General features: G+C 43.6%; 1 protein-coding gene across 5 annotated transcripts in view; it reads left to right on the top strand.

The window, feature by feature from the left end:
- Window positions 1-1733: 1733 nt before the first annotated feature.
- AFTPH (aftiphilin) overlaps window positions 1734-6000 on the top strand; it is a 75091-nt gene continuing 70824 nt past the window's right edge. The window contains exons 1-2 of one of the 5 annotated variants that reach the window (XM_055399177.2): window positions 1734-1979; window positions 2490-2679. The gene's annotated coding sequence lies outside the window, so the exon portion shown is untranslated. Of the gene's footprint in view, window positions 1980-2390; window positions 2680-6000 lie in introns of all 5 variants that reach the window. The other 4 variants (XM_055399178.2, XM_088841298.1, XM_055399175.2 and 1 more) reach the window with 4 other exon arrangements.

Raw genomic sequence — 6000 nt, 5'->3', positions numbered from 1 at the left:
ATACATCTAAACTCAATTCATTTCCAGTCTCTAAACACATACACACAAATGCAAATATTTTTGTTTCTTTCCTTCCCAGTCAATAAACACTTATAGTGATAATACATATAAATATATATATATATACATACACGGCTTCCCTGGTGGCTCAATGGTAAAGAACCCGCCTGCCAATGCAAGAAACACAGGTTCAATCCCTGGATAGGGAGGATCCCTTGGAGAAGCAAATGTCAACCTGCTCCAGTATTCTTGCCTGGGAAATCCCATGGACAGAGGAGTCGGGCGGGTTATATAGTACATGGGGTCGCAAAGAGTCGGACTCTGCTCAGAGATTGAGCATGAACAAGCTCCCATACCAGCAGGGGGCGAAATACAATAGGGATAAATTTGACAAGCTGTATAGATTTTTCTTGCTTTAGTGACTGAGCAATAACAAAAATCCAGCACCACCACCGCAAAACGATACTCCAATTTAAAGTGATGCAGTCTCCGTACATCTTACAGCCATTGAGTTGTAAAGAAACAAATGCGGGTCTATTTTAGCGCTCCAAGTTAAGTCGCCTAGAACATTGCAGAGGCGGGATAAACCGTGATGAACTGCTTTTGTCCTTATCTTCCCCCTTATTTGTGTAATTCCTCCACTCAAAAGGGTGGACACTTCTCTGTGACTGAGGTGGGTGTTTTCCATCCTTGTTTCTTTGCGTAGCTGCTGAGCTTTGCCGTTTTGGAACTATTTTAAATTATTCAAATTGCCTGTGCAGGTTTGGCGAAAGTAAGAAGGAGCAGCCGGTAGCGCTCACGATTGCCGGATAGGATCCCAGGCTCATCATCCCAGACGATAACAATAATCCCCGCAGTCTTGCAGTCTGGTTTTAACAGTGGCTGGTGCTCTAACAGATTTTCATTACAAAGGGAGGGGAAAGGTTATGAAAACGCAAACGATCAAGACCGACGATAGAAAAATGTTATGACCGCTGTTACAGAAACGCGGAAGTTAATTTTCGTTACTTTAATCGAATAGTCTTACGCAGCATATATGAATAAACGACCACCTTCTCAGTCTGTTAGCAGAACCCCCCAAATTTTTGTTGTTGATCTCAAAGACGGTTTTCAGTTCGGCGGGTGCTTTCCCTCTTGCTTCCCATTTTAAATTTAACTCTTCTTTTATATCAACTTCCTCTTCTGTCAGCGTAAATTAAAAAGAGGAAGGGACTTCGACTGTGAACGAAAAAGTCGTTCTTGGTGGCGAAAAGGGCAAGCTAATAAGTGCTCTCCAGTAGGTTTCTGGTGAAGATACAGTTCCGTGCCTCAAAACCTTTGCAAATTTTACTTGGAGAGCGAGAGAGTTAAGACGGTCCCGAGTTGAACGTTAATCTCAGCGGGTTGAGGAACACCTGCCCCTGGCCCGGAGCGCCGCCTCAGGAGCGGCAGAGTGCGGGAGGACGTCTTTCCCCCCACCCCACAGCTCGATGACTCGCTAGGAAGTCAGGAAAAAGGGCAGCTTGCCCGCACCCAAAATGGCTGCCGGTGCTCTGCGCGATGGCGCCTGCGCAGGGGTAAGCATTCTGTGACACCGATTCCCGCTGTGTGTCCTGCACCCCCCTCCCCACCCCTTCTGCACCCACCAGCGCCCGGCCCCGACCTAGCCACCTGCGCCCGGAAGTGACGTGTCAGCGGCAGCGGTTCCCCCGCTGCATGATGGGAGAGTGTGTGGAGTGGGCGGGGGGGTCTCCGCGGAGGAGGAGGTGGAGGCGGCGGCGGCGGCGGCGGAAGAGGGCGGAGGGTAATGGGATGGGGGTCTCGCGGCAGCACTGAAACTCCGGGTGGGCGTCCATGGCGCTGCTTCGCTGACAGGGCTGTGAGCAGCCTGCCTTCCGCTCTCACCAGCGCCGCGTCCGAATAGCCGGTCCTTCCCCGGGGAGCCAGTTCCTCCCCGGGCCCCTGAGCCATGCCCATCGCGGCCGCCCCGGACGAACCAGGTAAGCTTTACCAGCCTTCCCAGCCGCGCGGGGGAAAGAGGTTAGGGGACTTGGCCCGGCCCACCGGCCGGATCCCCGCCTGGGCCGGGGACACCTGCCCGCTGCGGAGCCGGGGGCTGCGGGGACGTTGCCGGCTCTGCGGGCCTGCGGGCTCCCGGCTCTGTCCTCTTCTACAGCGGCTGCGGGGACGCCGGCGGCGGCGCCTGAGGCGCACGGCCCCTCCTCGCCCTCCCGGGCACCGGCCGGCGAAGTGGGAGCTTTCCCCACGTCGCTGGCCGCCGCCGGCTCGCCCTGCCCCTCCGCTTCCACCTGCCCTCGGCTCCGCACCGGCCGCTCCCTCCCGGGAGCTTGTCGAGAAGTTTGGGGCTTTGCTCTGGCTTCCTCTTTCTCCCTCCCCCTCCCTCGTGACAGGTGTAAACACTGCCTGCTTCGCCCAGGCCCCAGGCCAGCGGCGACCCGAGTGTGCTGCTTCCTAGGGTCTCTGAAGCAAACAGCTTTTGAATCCTCCAGCAGGCAGAGGAGACGGCACCAAAGCTCATTCATCCTTTCCTGAGAGGACCTTTTCTGCTCCCTTCTTGCACTGCTCAAGAAATCGCCTCCGTCCCCTTCCCAGACTGCGTGCGAAAAGTTGGACCATTATTCCTGAAGTGCCCAGTTTGGCAGGTGCTACGTCTTGCTTGGGCAGGGGACATAGTATAAGGTAAATGGTGATGGGATCCTTTCACCAGTGGGGAAGTACTGAGAATGTTTAGGTTTTACTCTTGCTGGTTAGTTCACGTTGATTTCCCACTAGTTCCGTTGAGGCCAAGGGAAGGACTAACCCAGACATGGAAATATTTTACTGGGGAGCAAATGAAACAAAATCGGTAGTTCCGTTTCAAAGTTCTCACTTTAGGAGAAGTAAAACTCTTGAACTTTAATCTTCCCTTTCAACAGCTACGTTTTAGTCTTTTTGGTGGAATGGGAGGCGGAGATAGTTTAATCTTTGAGGTTGCATTTAACTATTGCTTTCCATTAACCTATTAGACGTGAGTATTTGCCAAAACTCTAAGGGAAACAGCTGTTTGAACGCTATTGTGTTGATACAATCTACACAGTTACTCTACATTTTATGTGCTTTGCCGACTTCGTCAGTATTGGCCTTTGTAGTAGTCATTTTTAATTCTTTGCAGAAATATTTAAAGAATTTATGGTAGTCTTCAAAATTTTGTTCATGAAGATATCTCACATGGATTAAAAAACAGATCATGTGTATAACATCTAGACCAGTAAATGTTAACCTTTATTAAGTGCGCATTAGATCGAATTCTTCCATTTATGTATCTTTAGGTATATTAATCTTCAAGGCATAGATACTTTTTTATAGATATCTATTAAAAACATAGATAAATCTTTTTAAAGTGCTTGAAAGAAATTCACTAGAATTCATATAGTATGTAGGACATTTAGGTTTTGATATTTTCTGATCTTTTGACCTAGAGACTTATTATAAAAGTAATCTTGTAGTCAAAGAAAATACACAGTTGCATTGATAAATTTTACAGAATCCAATTGCCTATGAAAATCTTGTAATCTAGGTGAATCCTACTTTAAAATAGATCATTTAAAATTTTAATTTCTTCCTACTTAGAGAAAAACTGGTACAGAGAAATAGTGAAATTTATCAAATAATGTTTTATTTTGTGTGAAATTCTAAAGTGCCTCCCTTAACAGTCTAATAAATCTTTGATTAGCGTCCCATTGAGGATTACCCTTTCTCTTCCTACCTACCCCCAAAAACTCATAAAAGGAGGACATTAAATTTTTAGGTATTTTTAAGCGATCACACATTGTTTAAATTAAATGTTTATATTCTTGTTTAATTTTATCTAGGATTTGTGAGTTAAAAAATACCCTTTTCTCTCTATGCCTAGTACTTTCAGTTCCTCTTTAAGTAGGCTAGCATGAAATTTATAAGTATTCCCAGCCTGAAATTCATAAATATTTCTAGTTTTTACACAATTTTGAAAATATATGGTGTTATATGGATTATATATACATATCATTTTGATAATTAGTATTTTCTCAGTGTATATATATATATAACACATATATATAACATAACACACACAGTCACAGATTGCTTTGCAACTTTATATGATGTTACTAAACCAATACACACTACTTGCTGTGAACAAGATATTTATTTTTAGCCCTTGCAGCTTGCTGGATCTTAGTTCCCCCACCAAGGATTGAACCCGTGCCCTTGGTAGTGAAAGTGGGGAGTCCTAATTACTGGTTTGCCAGGGAACTCCCAGCAAGATTCTTTTCTGAGTGATTTCTATACACTCATTTAACTCACTTAATACTCACAAACAGCTCTGTAAACTAGGAGATGGTATTATCCCCACTTTTCAGAAAGGAAACTTAGGCACAGAGATGTTAAGTAACTTGCCTGAAGTCAAGCAACTGGTGACAGAACCAGGATTTAATAGGTTTATTTATCATATTTATATAGTTTTTAAAGCATTCCAATACAGTATATTTTATAGGAATCGTATAGCATCACCACCTCAATGGACATGAATTTGAGGAAACTCTGGGAGATGGTGAAGGACAGGGGAGCCTGACATGCTGCAGTCCACCGGGTTGCAAAAAGTCAAACACAACTCTTAATGACTGAATGACAACAACAAATAATATGTAACAGAAGTATGAAAATATGCATTGCAATGATAAATTCCAAATCAAAGTAAAAGTTACTTCTGGAGAACTGGAGAGGAATAAAGGATCTAGGAAGAGCCCATGGCTTTTCAACTGTAACTTTTAAATCTGAGGCAGATTTGGTAAAGATTAAGATTTAACACACCCGGGTGGTATGTACTTGATCATTCATCATATGTATTTTTCTTAAACTTGGTTGTACCCTTGAAATCATAGTAAAATACAAAGTTCAGGTTTTTCCTTTAAAAACAAAGTATCACTCTGTCTTTGAACAGTGTATATTTTAAAAGAGAATAGGAAGGAGTTAGTGTTATTTTGTGTTGATTTCCTTTTAAAATATAAGAAGTTTTAGTTTGAAAATATTTAAATGAAGAATTGTTGGCCTCCTGAGCTTCCTCTGTAGTAACTTCCCTTGCTTAGGCTTTCCTTTACTAGCTGCCAGCCATCTCAACAGCCCTGTATCACACTTCCAGTTTCTATTTCTGGCCTCAGCTTAGGGTAGGGCTAAAGGGTCTGGATTAGACCTGTTCCCTGGGAAAAGGAAAGGTCTGAAACTACATGGAGGAGAAGGGGGACACAGGGAAGTAAGGAGTTTGGGAAAAGTGAAAAAAGAGGAGAAATAGGAAATTTAAGGCTCCATCCTGTTATTTTTCAGTCACCACCACTCCTGTTCCAAATAACTAACTTAAATAAACCTTGTGAAGATAAATTGCTAATAAATTAAAGGTTGTCTGTATGCTTAAAACTTGATTTACAATCACTGTTTTGGTGAATAGTTCCCAGAGGAAAATTAAGTTGTAAATTAGAATAAATTCACTGCATGTTCTATTTATATAAATATTTATAGCATGCCACAAACCTTTGCAACTAAATACCTACTAACATCATGGTATTCTCTTCCATTCATATAGCAAATACGTATTGAACACTCACTATATGTCAGGCCTTGTTCTAGGTTCTGGAAACACTGAAGTTGTCAAATTTAAACAAAAATAGTAGCCCTCATAGAGCTTCAGTGTCTTGGCATTTTTGTATATGTGTGTGTGCACATGAATCTTTGTGTTTGTGTATGGGACTCAGTGATTTAGAGGGTGAGAGGACAGTGCTCTATCAGGGGCTTTGTGGAAATTCTCATGACTTTTGTTTTCTACTGTGTGAGATGGGAAGCTATTGCAGGGTTTTTGAGTAGCGATGTGACAATCTGTCTTTTAAAAGGATCTGTCTGGCTGCTGTAGAGAATGTAGATTATAGGAGTACAAGAGTGACAGCCGGAAGGTTTCATTAGAAATTGTTGACTGATAAAGCTAAACATCATCAT

The sequence above is a fragment of the Moschus berezovskii genome, chromosome 11, assembly GCF_049115385.1.
Source record: "Moschus berezovskii isolate FMDL1 chromosome 11, NW_MosBer_1.0, whole genome shotgun sequence".
In the NCBI taxonomy this organism is placed as follows: domain Eukaryota; kingdom Metazoa; phylum Chordata; class Mammalia; order Artiodactyla; family Moschidae; genus Moschus; species Moschus berezovskii.
The sequence above is the reverse complement of the archived record's forward strand: the minus strand, read 5'-3'. Positions and strand labels throughout refer to the sequence as shown.